The sequence below is a fragment of the Leptidea sinapis genome, chromosome 13 (genome assembly GCF_905404315.1).
Source record: "Leptidea sinapis chromosome 13, ilLepSina1.1, whole genome shotgun sequence".
In the NCBI taxonomy this organism is placed as follows: Eukaryota; Metazoa; Arthropoda; class Insecta; order Lepidoptera; family Pieridae; genus Leptidea; species Leptidea sinapis.
The window spans coordinates 11,658,131-11,675,724 of NC_066277.1; the positions used below are offsets into that span (position 1 = coordinate 11,658,131).

Consider the following 17,594-nt stretch of genomic DNA (forward strand, 5'->3'; position numbering starts at 1 on the left):
AAAGAAGCGTATTTTGGAACGTAATTGAAATGTTACACAATGAAAAAAATAACGAGTTTCATATTTGAGATAAATTAGGATTATTAAAGCAACTTATACATGATTTAAGAAATCTTTGTTTTCCCGATATAGTCTATCGTATGATATTTAAAATGAAGAAATTAATTTGACACCTTGATACGTATAATGGAAATGTTTGTTTGCGGCATAAACTAAAGAGTTCATTATTATGTCGTATTGACGTACCTACTTACCTCTATTGTACGCCAAAGACCTGGAAACAGAGAAGTCTGTTTATTGCTAAATTATACAATAGGGAATAGATGGCGCTGTTACGAAGAATCAACATCTCATGGGTTTTAAGCCCCTACCTACTCTAATGTAATTAACAAATATGAAATAACAACTAAAAAGAAATTATAATTGACTAGCTGACCCGGGAGACTTCGTACTGCCTCAATCGATAATTAAAATACCTAAACTTTTTTTATAAAATAAACTTGAAACTAACAAAAGGTATCCTTTTTTATAAACACAAATAAAAAAAATGCTCCGTACGAATGAATTTTTATTATTATTTTCGATTAATTTCACACCATATTTCTCACTTACAAAACAGAGTATCCCTGAAATACTGGCTATTTATAAAGGGTTCAATTTGATATTGATAGATACACACAGTTATGATACAGTCTGTTAATCAATTCAAAGCTTTCTTTTTGGACAATACTTAAGATTTATCAATCTACATAAAAATAATCTGATATATAGTTAACAACTGTAGTTATTGTACCTACTACAGTTACCTAAAATTAAGTTAATTTTTTACCTCCTGAGAAAGTTAGAAAGATTTAAAAATTCTTATTACTTATTCATTTTAAACTATTATTTTAATTTGGCTTCTGAACGACGGGGGACACATCAAAGAAAAAAAAATCGTTGTTTTATTTTTTCTCTGGACTTCCACATATAATTCAAGACCAAAATTAGCCAAATCGGTCCAGCCGTTCTCGAGTTTTAGCTAGACTAACGAACAGCAATTCATTTTTATACATATAGATTATGGAATATACAGTAGAGCCTACATGGGTACGTAATTCCACAAGTTAAAACATATTATTTATTTAATTACCTATTCACTAGTAATGATAAATGAATAGGTAAATAAATAACACTTCCTATTGCGTAGAGGCGACAGAAAAATGATACTTAATAGGTATTTAGTGAAAAAAATAATTAAATTTAAAACACACCGTTAGGCAGTCTACGCACTGGCGACCATAGACGCGGCCAGGCCGCCACGGCCATGGTCGCCGGTGCGTAGGCAAGCGCGACATGCGGACGGCCGAAAAATTGCAGTCGGCTTCCAAGGGTGTGTCAAGATGGACGTGCAGAAGATAATCACGCTAACTGTGCTTGTGTATTTACTACGAAAACGGAAGATTTCACGTAAAAGACAGTTTTGGGTGCATCCATTACTTTGCGAGAGAAAGACTAAAGGATTATATTATACTTATTTTTTGGATTTAAAAATGTATAAGAAGAGATTCTTTAATTACATGAGAATGTCAACGAATACTTTTAACCTGTTACATAACCGGATACAATAAAACCAAAAATTACTGGAACTGGTAACAACTATCGGATATGCATTACAGCAGAAGAAAAATTAGTGATAACAATAAGGTAAGCTTTTTCTTTTTTAAAAACGGAATGTTTAAAAAATACGTGATTTATTTTAAAGGGTGTTTCGGAATGGAGTATTGTGTACAGGGAAAATAAAAATAATGTGATAGGGCCTTTTTTTACTTAAACTGCTTAATGGATTTTTTTGTAAATTTGAATTATACAAGACTCGATTCTGAATCACCACTATTGTGTTTTTCACAACAACCTGTATAATTCATTGACCATGGTTTTGCCACTTTAAATAATTTATGAACAATACTACTTTACGAATTCGAAAAGGAGAGGAAAAGGACTTGCTTATAACTATGTTTTTAAATAATAAAAAACTGAAGTAGATAATCAAATTATTTATATTTTCGTAACTTAAAAAATGGCAATTGTGAACAATTAATCATTCAAATTGGGAAATAGGTCTATCATTTCTGAATTTTGGGAAATATCAGAATAATGAGTATGAGTATCGCTGTAATTTGAATCATCTGATATCCTGTTGGTAGTAGAATAACCTGAATAATTCGGTCGATGCGGGTCATATTCTTGGCCGTAAAGAGTATTGAAATTTCTTGAATAGTTTATGCGCGCTGTTGGTTCATAGTTCGGTTGATATTTTTCTATAATTTCCATGATTTCCATTTTCACTTTGGTCTTCATTACAGCAGGGATATTTTGAAATCTGTCGAGGAGGGATAAAAGAAACAGTCTGTCACAATTTGAATCATTCTGTGTATCTGTCTTCTCTATTGTCGCTATGGTCTTACGCAGAACTGAAATTAAAGGGTCTGTATCGGATTCTTCGTTTGGTATTATTTTTTCCTTTTTGTTCTAAGCGACTTTGATGCAGACTGTTGAGTCTCAAGATGAGAAGATCTTGCACTTTCATTTTCTTGACTTGCCTCTTCAAGAATATTTTCTGTTGCGTTTGTGTCCAGCACTGATCTCAAAAACAGTAATTGGTTGAAATAGGTGTATTGACTTTTACGTTTTGCAGCAGAACCACTTTTGACATCTTTAAGACGGCGCAGCTCTCTTGTGAAACAGTCTCTAAGGTTTTTTCATCTTTTTTGGAGAGTCATGCCTGTAAATCAATAAATAAATGTAGTACATATTACAAAACTAATATTATGTTTATTAATGTGAATTTTGTTTTCAGGTATTTGGCTACTGGATGTTCTTTATCTCATATAAGTCATGAATACCGTATGGGGCTTCCTACAGCATCGGAAATAGTATTTGATGTTTGTGAAGCAATATGGGAGATATTAAAACCAATTTTGATGCCACAATTGACCAGAGATAAGTGGATTCAAACTGCTGAAGGTTTTAATAAATACGCCCAATTTCCTAATTGCATCGGAAGCATCGACGGCAAGCACATTAGAGTTATCAAACCACAACATTCGGGATCTCTTTATTACAATTACAAGAATTATTTTTCAATCGTTTTACTTGCAATATGTGATGCAAATTATAAATTTCTTTACGTAGACATTGAAGCATACGGCAAATGATGCGTCAATTTACAAAGACTCTGTATTTTATCATAGGCTTTTAAATAATGATCTCGATATTCCGAGCAATAGCCCCATCAAAGAAAATGGCCAACCAATGCCGTTCATTTTAGTGGGTGATGAGGCGTTTTCACTATCGGAACATATGATGCGACCGTATGCTGGGAGAAACTTGAATAATGTAAAGACTAATTTTAACTATCGACTATCCCGTGCCCGCCGCTATATTGAATGTACATTTGGAATATTAGCCAATAAATGGCAGATTCTTCACCGACCCCTAAACGTCAAGAAAGAATTTGCAGTTGTGATTATAAAAGCTCTATGTGTGCTTCATAATTATGTGCGAGAAAGAGACGGATATGATTTCAAGGACACGTTGACTGTACCAGAGGCTTTATTAGAAATACCTGCAAGTTTACCTAATAGAGCAAATAGAACATCAACCGAATATCGAGATATATTCGCAAACTACTTCAGTACCGATGGTCGCTTGCCCTGGCACAATTTGTAAATATATGGGTGCGTACCTACGACGGCTGCTCAGTTTGTGCGTTGAGGCACTTGCTCGCCGCGAGCCGCCATTGCGCGCCGTAAACAAAATGGCGTCGAACGCACATACGGTATGAGTAATCTTTTTAAAAAGTTATTCCAATCATTACGAAAACCTGGTAAATTTTAGCAAATAATTGTCAAAACTCATGTGCAAAGCGAAAAATAGTAGAAATAAAATAGTTATACAGTTGACAATTACCTATTAGCTAAAATTTCTTAGATTTTAAATGAACGGAACAACTTTTTAAAAAAATCACTCATGTTACATATACGTGTCGAACGCTACTACAGCACCTGCTGCGTTTATTGTAGTTCATCGCATTATTAATTAAAGGCATAAAAAAATAAAAGACTAACCAAGTTCTGCCTTTTCTTTATCTTCCATGGATTCACCGCCAAATATATTGATCAGTTCAAGCCGCAACTGCCGCTTAACATCTTTATTGGAGTAATCATTTGATGATAAATCCCATAAACCTCTTCTATTTTCAACTTCAATTATGAACCTTTCCGTGTCGAAATTATTGGCCATTGTAAAATAATCACTCTGTAGCTATACACGTCTGGTCGCCGCGGCCGATGCGGTAGCACTGATGAATTTTAATACAGAAGTGATGTTCTCGACGGCCACGATTGGTCGCTGGTCGCGTGGCATCAAATTAGACGCCGCGGCCAACGGTGGCCGCTGGTCGCTGGCCGCTAAGTGCGTAGGGGCTATAGCGATGGCCATATAAAGTCCAGAATTCACTGGCCGCCGCGGCCAGGTCGCGGCGACCATGGTCGCCAGTGCGTAGGCAGCCTAAAAATCATGAACGTTTTTAAATTACCTACCTATATTGTGTTTTATTGAAGTAGTGCTCATTAATAATTTTTTTGTGGGCTGAAAATTTAATCGTAAAATTGAAAACTAATAGAAGTAGATCCTTATTCCTCTCTTAATTTTCTTAACGAAACGCTAGATGGAAATCGAGATGACGTTTATTTCGCAATTATGAATGTAAATTTATCAGAAAATAGAGCTTTAACATTATCTTATTTCTATATTAGTTGACTTAGAATAACCAGAAGTATAATAATTATTATGTTTATTGAGTAGGTAGGTACCTACATCTTTCGCTTGTTCTCCCGAATGTTGAGCATAAATAAAAGACTCATCATTTAACAAATTAATTTTAATACAATCACAGAGGGGCGTTATTTTTTTAACTTTAATAATTAAATGAAAAAAGCAAATACTTAAGTATGAAAATTAAGAGGAATTACATATTCAATAAAATTTGCTGTTGTGCACGGGTTCAAGATCGCTCAAATCGGTGACTAATAAAAAAAAATAAACTGCAAAAGTAATGATAGAGCTCATTAAAAAAAGTCACTACCGCGTAAGTGATACGATACTCGTACCTACTACCTATGCACACGGACTAGTAAAAAAAGAGGGACTCCGCGCCGTGATATTAGTAAGTGAAGCACCTTTATGCTAGTGTGTGTGCGGTTACGGAGTATACCTGTTTCACAATTTTTTCTCCCTTAAATAATCATATATCCACATATACTTTTATAGTATTGTTTTTACCCTAATTCACAACGCACGACGTCATTGTTAAAATATTTTATTGCAACGCAAACTTATCTGTCGCAGACGATGGCAAATCTCATAATGGCGGCCGATCGGCTTCTATTACTATTAGACATTAGTGTAAGTGTATGCGTGGGGCTATGTATTTACACGTTTACCGGCTTGTTTTGGTGCCTCACTGTTAAGGACGCGTTTACGAATCCGACAAAAATAAGATATTTTTCGGTAGAGTTTGTGATGAAATGAAACTAAATCTAACACAACTAAAAATAGTCACAAATAGATTACTTCTTTATCTCCAATTAGCGGGAAATATTTGCTTTAAAATTTTGATATTTTATGTCGTAAAAACGATTATCCGTTACCTCTTCACACAAAATTGACGAAATGGGGCTTCATTCGGGATCAGTTTTCTGCTACTACTTACATAATTTTTTCTCTTAAAAATTACGTAAGGGTAACAGATATAATAATTTCAAAAACACGGGAAATAAATTAATGAATATGTTATAAATAATCTCAGGAAAAAATAAAAATGAATCGTCTAAAATTCATATATTTTTCTGATAAGCATGAGCTTTAAAGTGTGGTATTAAGGGTTATTTTATTTTGTCCCTCCGTACGCATTGCACAGGCCACAGAGAGATCTACCGAAACAACGTCAGTCCGCGCTCGGCCGCCGTCGTGGGTAGACACTGTGCCGGTTGTAAGCAGCAGTTCGTACTCGGAAAGATCGCTGTTAGAACATGAATATTTTTTATAAGCTCTACAATACTGTGTTTGATACTTTACATATTTTTAACGCAGTCAGATTTTCAAAAAATTATGTTTCTGTATTTTTTTGAAGAATTAGTGATTTATTTTCATCTCTAAATATAAGGTCTATATTAAATCGAAATCCAAGATGGCGCCTATGAAATTTACCGATCAAGCCTCCAGAACCTGCAACATTGAGATCCAAAATGTGCCCGAAAGAAAAGGTGAAAATCTAATACAGCTTTCTTATACACTTAGCAGGATATTAAACGTTGAACTAAAGGACTCTGACATAAAAACTGTTCATCGCGTTGCGCCAGGTGTACCTACAAATCGCCCGAAAAATATTATATTGCAAATAACAACTCGCAGAAAACGTGATGATTTTATTGCTGCCGCACGTGTGCGGGGCTCTCTGAAAATTGATCAATTGCTCAGCGGGTCTGCAGTTGCTCCTGGTGTTAATGACAATAATCGATTCTACGTCAATGAACACCGAACTCTGAAAAATAAATTACTCTTCAGTAAAGTCAGGCTTCTTGCAAAGGAAAAAGGATATAAGTATGTATGGATAAAAAACTGTAGTATTTTTGTTAGAAAAACTGATGAAGCTAAAGTCATTCAAGTGAGATCCAATGATGATATAGCTAAACTAGTATGACTATATTGCCATTTGTTTGTATATTATATTATAGTCAAATTACCTATAATTATTATTGTTATTTGTTATTGTTACCTTAACAGGCATTTAACTGTTTTTGCTATATCTAATACTCGTCTTTTTTACTCATGTCATATTATTATAATTTTGTATTTATACTCTATTATTGCAGTACGGAGCGCGAAACTGGTTTTATCTATAATTTTTATATTATTCTTATTCATCTTTTTGGACTACGGATAATGGTTCAACATGCCTTATCTATTTACTATCAAAACTGTGGAAGCATGAAGAGTAAGCTTGACAAATTCAGACAAAGTGTTCTTTCTAGCAACTACGATATTATTGTGCTGGTAGAGACCTGGTTAGTTGATTCTATTTTTGATGGAGAGCTGCATTCGGGGGATTATGACATATTTCAACGAGACAGAAACCTTGAAAAAAAGGTGGCGGTGGGGTCATGGTCATGGCGAGGAGAGAAATTAAAGCTATATTATTAAATTAAAACAAACATGCATATTGACTTGCTTTGTGCGAACGTACGTCTTGTATATCAGTCGTGTTCAAGTACGGTGAAACTAATTTAATTTAATTTATAAATATTGCAACAAGTGTTTATATACATACTTATTTCAGTATTTTTTTCTGTGACCTTAAATAGATAGCATAATCAGTGTAAAGTGCATATTTGGTTATCAGGCAGTGAAATACAAAGCAGTAAATCTTAAAAATAATGAGTGTACAATTTTTGTACAAATATTAATATCAATCTACCCTCAACACTTACATGTTCTAAATTGCCTAGCTAATTTAAAAGTTATAACGCCTGCTCAAATTGTCTTAGCAATAGCATCAATCTCATATACTGCTCTAAATTTGTTGTTGTCTCCACTGTGGACACAAGTTAAGTTAAAAATACTATAAAATATCTAAATCTTGCTCTGCATGTGAGAAGCCGCTTAAATCCAGCGAGCTTAAATCTTGTACGGTGTGCGATAATCATTATCACTTCCAATGCTTAAGAATTACTCCAGAAAACTTTGCAAAGGAATCAAAGGCGCATAAAGCTTTGTGGAAATGTCCTCAATGCAGAGCGGGCGAAAGACGCACCGACAACACAAACACCCCTGTGAGACAGCCAGCAGCGCCGGCACACGCATCCTCGCCACCAACTTCTTCGAGCACTTCGGACTTAATGAAGCTACAAGATTATATAAAAAACAGTTTCGACCGCTTTAAGAAAGAAATTTTAAAAGAAGTCAGTTGTAAGTTAGAGGACCATTATAAAACTCTTACCGAGAAAACATCGAAAATTGAAGACTCCATCAACTACTTAAGTGGACAATATGATGCGATACTTGGCACGGTGACGGCGATGAGGAAAGATATTAAAGATTTGGAGCAGCACCGTGATCAACTTTTAGAGGAGAACAGAGCCATTAGGAATAAATTAACACACGTGGATGCCAAGTTGGAAGATCTCGAGATCAGAGGGAGATCCTGTAATATTGAAATAAGAGGAATTCCAGAGTCGAAAAATGAGAATTTACATCAATTATTGAAAAAATTTGTAATGTAATGGGAATGAACTTTGATCTTTCTGAATATCAAACCTTCTTCAGAACTGGGAAATCAATGCCTGGGAAATTCTTGTTGTTATCTTCAAAAGTAATCTCAGAAGAAATGAATTGTTGCGCTTAACAAAGGAATTCAATAAAAAATGTAAGGATCAAAGCACTAGGCTAAAAACAGACTACTTAAATCTAAACTTAAATTCACAGGCCTTTTATATTTCTGAGCATTTAACTCCCTCGGCAAAGCGTCTCCTCGCATTGAGTAAACAAGCCGCCAAAAAATATAACTACAGGTATTGTTGGTTTTCGAACAATAAAATCTATGTAAAAAAACAGGAGAAATCACCATCTATCATAATTAAATCGGAAGATCAAATTAACCAAATCATATGACTAGTATATATACGTGTATATCATATACGAGTGTTATTAATTAGTAATTTCTGCGTTTTGGAACTTTTCAAAATACCTATCATACTATATTTTATTAGTTTAAGTGCGGTCACACAGTATCACTCATGCAACAGTGTTTTACTGATAATATTATATTATTATTATAACATGGCATGTGCATCAATAAACCATCTTGTTACTTTTTATCATACTAGGGTTGTCACACTTAAAATTATGGCATATTTTTAATTTTAAAATTCAATACTATCCAACAATTTTCTACTGAACTAGATGATTACCAGAATTCGGACCTTTGCATTAGTACAGATAACTTTACTATATGTAGTGAATATATTAATGTGAAAAATTCATTTAAAATAATTTCATTGAATATAAGAAGTATTCACAAAAATTTTAACCAACTCCTGGTTTCTCTGGAACTTCTTGGAATAAGTTTTGACGTATTAATTCTCACTGAATGTAGGATCAAGCATCATAATTCCAATCACACTTTACCTGGCTATATCTCATTGCATACTAAGATAAATCCCGTTCAAAATGATGGGGTTGTTATTTTCATTAAGGATAGTATTGCTTTTAGCTGTGCAGAACTGGAGGTTTTTGGGGCTAACTGCTTACAGCTCGACTTAAATAATGAGCTCACTTTAATTGCCCTATACAGATCGCCTTCTTGCGCTAATATTGAAATCTTTCTAGACTTCCTGGATCATACATTTAAGCAGGTAGGTCGTTCGAAAAACATCATTTTTATGGGTGATACAAATATCAACATTACTGGTAATATACATCCCCAAGCAAATGATTACTTAGCACTATTAGCCCTTCATAATATAGAAGTTGGCATAGACGCACCGACTAGGGACAATAGTTGCATTGATCATTGCATGTATAGACTAAAAAATAACAAAGCTGCTAAATTTGCTGTGTTAAAAGCTGATATTACCGACCACTATGTAACTCTTTGTAGTGTGTACGCAAAAGATAAATTCTCTTATATCGAAGAACGAAAACCTCCTTTTCAAAAACGATGTATTGACTATGAACAGCTCCTCAAAGATATAAGTAGTCAATCATGGGATGAAATCTGTAGTGAAACAGAGGTTGACAAAGCCTTTCAATTATTTCATGACATTATAGGTACACATATTAGAAATAATATTTCAGTTAAAAGCATTCCTCACTCTAGAGTTAAATTAAAACCTTGGATTACGGACGGGCTTCTCACAAAAAAGAAACAAACTTTACAGATTATTTAAGAAATATTCTAATGATCCTATCACTAAATCTAATTACTTAAAATATAGAAATATATGTAACCGAATAATAAAAGAGGCTAGAGAAAAATACTATAGGATTAAAATTTCTAAATATTCAGGGGATTCTAAAAATATATGGAAAATTTTGAATGAAGCTTCTAATCGAAAGAATAAACAAAAGTGTACTATAAAAGAAATGTTAATAAATAATAAAGTTGTAAATTTTTCTTCAGAGGCAAATACAATAACAAACGCTCTTAACGGATTTTACTGCTCAATAGGACATGACTTTGCTCAAAAGCATTTAGATAAAGTAAGAACTACAGAGAAAGCCCTATGTAGCAAAATTAGTCTCCCCGTATAGACAAAACTTTTTATTTAAAACCTACAAACCCAGCCGAGGTTAGCAAATGCACAAAAACACTTAAAAATACAGAATCTTGTGGGCACAACGGCATTACTTCTAAAATCTTAAAATTACTGTTTAATGAAATTGCTTTTCCTCTCTCAACCCTGATTAATTTAAGCTTTAAATCAGGAATATTTCCACAGACATTAAAAACTGCTATAATTATGCCATTACATAAAAAAGGGCCAGTTAACGTTATGTCAAATTACCGTCCTATTCCACTTTTGCCTATTACTTCAAAAATAGTTGAAAAAATTATGAAATTTAGAATAAACGCGTACACCTCCGATGTCTTGCATAATAATCAATACGGATTTAGAGAGGGAATAGGAACCAGTGATGCTATTGCTGATTTTACAAAACAGATAGTCTTGAATCATGAAAGCAAAAACAAAACAGTTGCCGTATTCATTGATCTAGCTAAAGCTTTTGACACCATTTCACATCAGTTATTGTTAAAAAAATTGGAGTTATACGGATTCATGGGAAATGCATTAAAATGGTTTGCTAGTTATCTTAAGAATCGAAAACAATTTGTACGGATCGGAAATCAAGTTAGCGGTGAAAATGGACCAGAAATTGTATTTGGTGTCCCTCAGGGAAGCGTGCTAGGCCCAATTTTGTTTAATATTTATCTTAACGACTTCTGTTCTTTACTGACGGACAGACAGACAGACTCTAAGTCATTATGTTTTGCCGATGATACTGTTTTGTTATTCACAGCCTCGACATGGGATAATGCCATCCAAAAAGCGGAATGTGGACTTCGTCTGGCTAAGGACTGGTATGACAATAATTTGTTAACGCTAAACGAAGAAAAAACTGTATTTATGTGCTTCTCCCCTACTACAGCCGGTCTTCCAACTGAAACTCCAAAAATTCAAGTCCATTTCTGTCTCAACAAGTCTGACTGTATAAACTGCAAAACATTATCATGCACCCAAAGCACCACTTATCTTGGTATTATAGTTGACCAACATCTTAGATGGGATATGCACGTAGAAATGCTGACAAAGAAAGTTAGAAACTTGAGCTATATATACAACAACTTAAGAAATATTTTGAGTACTGACCTATTATTAAGAGTGTACACTTCCTTAACTCAGTCGTTAATCTTGTATGGCATTATAGCGTGGGGTTCATGTGGCTCATCTATATTAGACAAACTTAATAAGGCTCAAAAACTTAACCTCAAAATTATCTTAAAAAAGAATCGCAGGTTTCCAACGGAAGAGTTATTTAAACTGAGTAAAGTACTAACTCCAAGAAAATTATATGTATGGCAATTAGCAATATATATGGCAAAATATATTGATGACTTTCCACTTGAGCAAGTTCAGAGTCACCTTAGGCGAAGAAAACAAAGATGTTTGGTTCCACTGCGAACGTCTGGATTCGCAAAAAGACATTTTTCAGCTGCGGCGCCAAAGTTATTCAACAACCTCCCTGCGGAGGCAACTAATGTAATCCTATGTGCTCAAAACCCCTCTCGAAAAAAAAAATTAAAGTTGGTTATGAAGAAATATTTGCTAGTTTGCTCTTTTGAAAACTTTAAATGTCTTTATGACAAGATTTGTTGATGCTAATGCTATTTGTATTTATCACGGACACTTTATCATATTTACTATGTACAAGTAACTATACTTCAAACTTAATACAATAACACTGTTGCACTAATATTACTTATATTTTATATATATTATTCTTTTTTTATAACTTTTCTTATTGTTTCTTATATATGTATGATAATCCAAATAAAACTAATAACAATTAAGTTTAGTTAGGTAAATAATTCATAAGATTAAAATTTTAGATTAAATTAGAAAACTTTAATATTTTATTTTTTAACAATTAGGCCGAGGACTTTTGGACAGCCCTAGCACAGGCTTAGGTCTAATTGGGCTGCCAGTTGCAATCACCAGCCTCAAGTTTTAGTCTAATGCTTTGGTCTATAAATTATGGTGTAAATGGTTTTCACTTTTTTAAGTCTCTAAATAAATAAATAAAAAAAAAAAATACGGTTGACTGAGTTTGAAGCCCCGGATTTGGAGGAAATATACATTAATTTGCCATCTCACTCTGGTCTGCTTCTCAATACTTGTTACTTTACACCTGCCTCTCACTACTCTGCATACATAAAATTCTTTGATAAATTGCATGACATATATGCTAGCTCACGTTTTTCTAATTACATAATTATGGGCGATTTTAATTTACCCAATCTCATTTGGTCATCCACTCCAGAAATTTTATTACAGTCTGCAAATACTGAGTCATCTAAATTATTGCTGCATACCATGTCCGTTATGAATTTAAAACAGATTAATGCTGTTTACAATAACAATGCGAGGCTTTTAGACCTAGTACTGTCAACACTTTCCGGAAAAGTTGACTTCTCCATTGATCCGTTACTTAATCCGGTTCCTCATCACCCGCCTTTAGATTTTCTATGTTCTTTTGATAAGACAACTATCATGTCATCAGCTACTGTCAATCGAAGAAATTTCTTTACTGCAGATTACGAGTTAATAAATAATGCTATCGACAAGGTTGATTGGGTGACACTACTGGCCTCGTCTTCTACAGAAGATGCTGTTGCCATATTTTACTTAAAAATAAATGAGATTATTGCTGCTTATGTACCATTCTGTAAACCTAAATCCCGAAAGTATCCACTTTGGTTCAGCAATGGCTTGATAAGAACTCTAAATCGTAAGCAAAAACTCTGGTATCGTTGGAAGGCCTACAAAAACTTGTGCGACTACCAGGAGTTCTCTTTACTAAGAGCGCGTGTGAAGGGTCTTATGAAACATTACTTTAATCGATACATAGAAGGGATTGAATTTTCGCTGAAAACAAATATCAAAAAATTTTGGAAATACACGTCGACAAATAAACATACTAACTCAGGATACCCTAAGCTTATGAAATATGGCACTATTACATCTGACGACCCTAAACAAATAGCAGACATGTTTTCAAAATATTTTCAGTCAGTTTTTGAATTTCAAACTGGTTCAAGTCGAGACACTGGTTACACGGTTGACGAGAGCCTTTCCAGTGACTCGCATATCCTTATAAATAATTTATGTTTTTGTAAAGGGGAAATTATTAAAGAATTGTATATGCTTGACTCTAATAAAGGCCCTGGCCCAGATCAAATTAGGCTAGTTTTTCTCAAGCGTACCTATCGGTCAATATGTATGCCTCTACAGATTTTATTCAATAAGTGTCTCTCCGGTGGTGATTTTCCTCATTGCTGGAAATTACCTTATATAACGCCTATTTTTAAGTCAGGTTCTAAGAGTGATGTTGAAAATTACCGCCCAATCTCAATCCTTTCCGCAATCCCTAAGGTCCTCGAAAGATTAGTGCACCGAAGCATTTATTCCTGCCTAAAGCATGTTATTATAGACCAACAGCATGGCTTTGCAACGGGCATCTATCTACTCTAACTAATCTCCTTGTTTTTACTAATTATGTTTTTAGCAGTTTGGATAGTAAACATCAGATAGACACAATCTATACAGATTTTCAGAAGGCATTTGACAAAGTTGACCATATAATGCTTTTATAAAAGTTGTCTTTTAATGGTATTAAAGGAAATCTTTTGCGATTGTTTACAGCTTACCTACATAATCGTGTTCAATCGGTGATTATAAATGGGTATACTTCATCTCAAGTATTAGTGACATCCGGCGTACCCCAGGGCTCAATCCTTGGGCCGTTGCTTTTCTCCTTATTTATCAACGACATATCGACGTGCTTCCTACATTGCAATTATTTACTCTATGCAGATGATCTAAAGTTATATAAAAAGATACTTACACCTTCTGATGTGTCACTAATACAGGAAGATCTTGATAGGCTCGACGACTATAGCAAAAGAAACAAATTATTTCTAAATTTTAATAAGTGTCAGCATGTCATCTTTACTAGAAACACCCATAATATAATCACGTCCAACCTCACCCTTGGAGATCATGCCCTTGAATCTCTTCACTCTGTCAGGGATCTTGGGGTCCTTCTTGACCCTAAACTAACCTTGGACAAGCATGTGGGCATAATTATTAATAAAGCTTACCGAATGTTAGGCTTCATAACCCGCGTCACCAGACCTTTCAAAGATAAAGCCACATATATTTACCTTTATAAAACGCTCGTGCAGTCTCAGTTGGAATATGCCTGTCCAATCTGGAATCCCCATTATGCTATATATGTTACGCAGCTGGAGGCTGTACAAAAGAAATTCTTACGCATTTTAAACTATCGTATGAATTGTGGTAGGGCTAACTACAATGAACTTTTAAAAACATACAATTTACTTTCACTTAGCCAAAGACGTCACTTAATAGACTGTGTCACCTTAAGAAAAATATGTGTGAATGAACTAGCTTGTCCTGAACTTCTCGAGCTTTTGCCATTCAATGTTCCTGCCAGGTCTTTACGCACGCACAGAACTTTCAACCTACCGACTCCTAGAACCAATATTGGGTTTCGCACGCCTCTTCACAGAATGTGTTCATCATTGGATTCTCACATTAATGTCGACCTGTTTTCGCACTCCTCTACTGCTTCATTTAAGACTAAGTTAAAACAACAATTACTGTCCTTATCTTAAACCTTGTATCTTTATTCATTATTATATCCCTGTCTGTGTCTTTATTTATATAATACTGTGTATTCGCCTAAATATTCTATTGTTTACTTATCCTATCGTTCTGTTGTCATGTATGTAAAATTGTATTCTTTTGTGTTCTCAGTGAAACTGTTCTAGGATATATCTAATATTGTAATTTGTATATTTATTTAACTTTATTTGTACTATAGTGATGTATCTGTTTGTTTCCTTAATAAATACCAACTTCTCTTCATGGGTGTCATTTTCATGGTTTGCGGGGTCAACAATAACGAATATCGGGTCAAAATCGAAATCCAAGATGGCGCCTATGAATTTTACCAACTTCTCTTCATGGGTGTCATTTTCATGGTTTTCGGGGTCAACAATAACGAATATCGGGTCAAAATCGATATCCAAGATGGCGCCTATGAAATCTACAAAATTTTCTTCATGGGTGTCATTTATTTATTTTTTTATCTATTTTTATATTTTTATATTTATCTATTTTTATCTTGTATGTCAAAAATGATCCCAAAATCGTTCTCTGCACCCTCGAGAACCTCGGATACGATACCCATATTGTGGAAATCATAATTTTGCGCGGCGGCCATCTTGGATTTCAAAAATGATCCCAAAATCGTTCTCTGCACCCTCGAGCACCTCGGATACGATACCCATATTGTTGAAATCATAATTTTGTGCGGCGGCCATCTTGGATTTAAAAAAACTGAGTTTACTACACACGACGTTATGCGACAGAATTGCCATCTAAAGTTCTAATAAACGAATAAGTACAACGAATAAGTACATCAAACAATTATCAAAAATACATAGGTATTAAAAAAAAATTCAAACTTGCTAAAGTATCAAATTCATTTCATTCCCGCAATTAACTTTAAGTACGTATACACGTACTAACACATACGTGTTTAAGCGGTGTCAGTGTAGTGGTGCGATTCGATACCTCTCTGTTTTGAGAACGCGTCCTTAAGTAAGGTGACACGGAGTCCTTATTTTTTTTCTCGTCCGTGCCTATGCATAAGATTTAATTTTCGAATCATAATAATTATTAAAGCATCTGAAAGTACCTAGTTAACAACTGTATTTAAAATGTATTTAACAGTAACCTTTACCATAAAAACGTCTTTTAACATTTTTTTTGAACTTCGTAACACAATTGCTTTGAACATTTTTTGGTATCAAATTCAAATATTTTTATTCAAAATAGGATTCAATATCACTTAGGTATTGAACGTTAACGAAACCCAAAAACTACCACCCATTCAAAATAGACTGCCTCAGATCTGAGAAGAACGGGCGCAAGAAACTCAGGAGGCTTTTTTTTAATAAAAATAAAAATATGAATACAATGTAATATTGAATGTAACATCATGTTGTAAAAGCATATTCATTACCCAAAGAAAGACTTACCAACTAACTCGATTTAACCGAGTAGTAGGCATAATAAGTTTATGTTTTTCCTGTTGCTTATATATATTTTTTTTGGAAGACAAACGAGCGTACAAGTAGTATCACCACCGCTCACATTCTCTTGCAATACTAGAGGAATTACAGGAGCGTTGCCGGCCCTTAAGGAAAGGTGTACGCGCTTATTTTGAAGGTACTAGGTTTTTACCAGTGGGAGGCTCCATTGCATAAGATGCCGGCTAGATTATGGGTAAGTACCACATTTCTGCTGTGAAGAAGTAATGTGTAAGCATTACTGTGTTTCGGTCTGAAGGGCGCCGTAGCTAGTGAAATTACTGGGAAAATGAGACTTAACATCCTAAGTCTCAACATGACCAGCGCAATTGTAGTGCCGCGGTTTTGGGTTTTTCAAGAATCCTGAGGGGCACTGCATTGTAATAGGCAGGGCGTATCAATTACCATCAGCTGAACGTCCTGCTCGTGTCGTCCCTTACTGACATAAAAAAGAAACCATGACGTAGGTATCGTCCCGAAAACACCGCACAAGGAAGCTCAAGTTATTTGAAAACCAGATATTGGGAATGACATCCAAGTTTGGTGCGGAGGTGATCACAGCTTAGTACGTGGAAGAAATAATGTTATAATTATCAAGAATATATTTAGAGTTTATTGTGAAATTTCTTTTAATTTCCTAGGCTATAAACAGCGCGAATAGCCCTCTTCTGCAGCACAAAGTAGGTATTTATAGCAGCATTGCTCCATAGCAATATACCAAAGTTAGGTTATAATATCTTATACGATCTATTGTACTGCTAGCTGTTGCAGGCGGCTTTGCCCGCGTGGCGGTAGTTACCTTCTTTAATTGCCATTAATTGTCTTATTTAAAACTGACTGTGCTGTCACTGTTCGGCTATGTAGCACTCATTCGGGTAAAATCTGCTCGAGTCTAATAAGGAGGCAGTCAGTTAAAGCAATACTTATATACAATTAATATAATATGTATATATGTATACATAACAAATTGTTTATATTTGCAAGAGCGACACCTCAAGTCAGTTTCCTAATTGGGGATGAAGCCACAACCTGAGAGTTGAACAAAGCATACAATATTTTATCAACCATACGTCACTCGAACGGTTGGCTCATT

General features: G+C 34.6%; 1 long non-coding RNA gene across 1 annotated transcript; it reads right to left on the reverse strand.

The window, feature by feature from the left end:
* Positions 1 to 2,020: 2,020 nt before the first annotated feature.
* On the reverse strand, positions 2,021 to 4,552 carry LOC126967434 (uncharacterized). Its single transcript, XR_007729996.1, has 2 exons — positions 4,110 to 4,552; positions 2,021 to 2,764 (listed from the first exon to the last, which is right to left on the reverse strand). It is a non-coding gene; the product is annotated as an uncharacterized LOC126967434 (long non-coding RNA).
* Between the last annotated feature and the right edge of the window lie 13,042 nt (positions 4,553 to 17,594).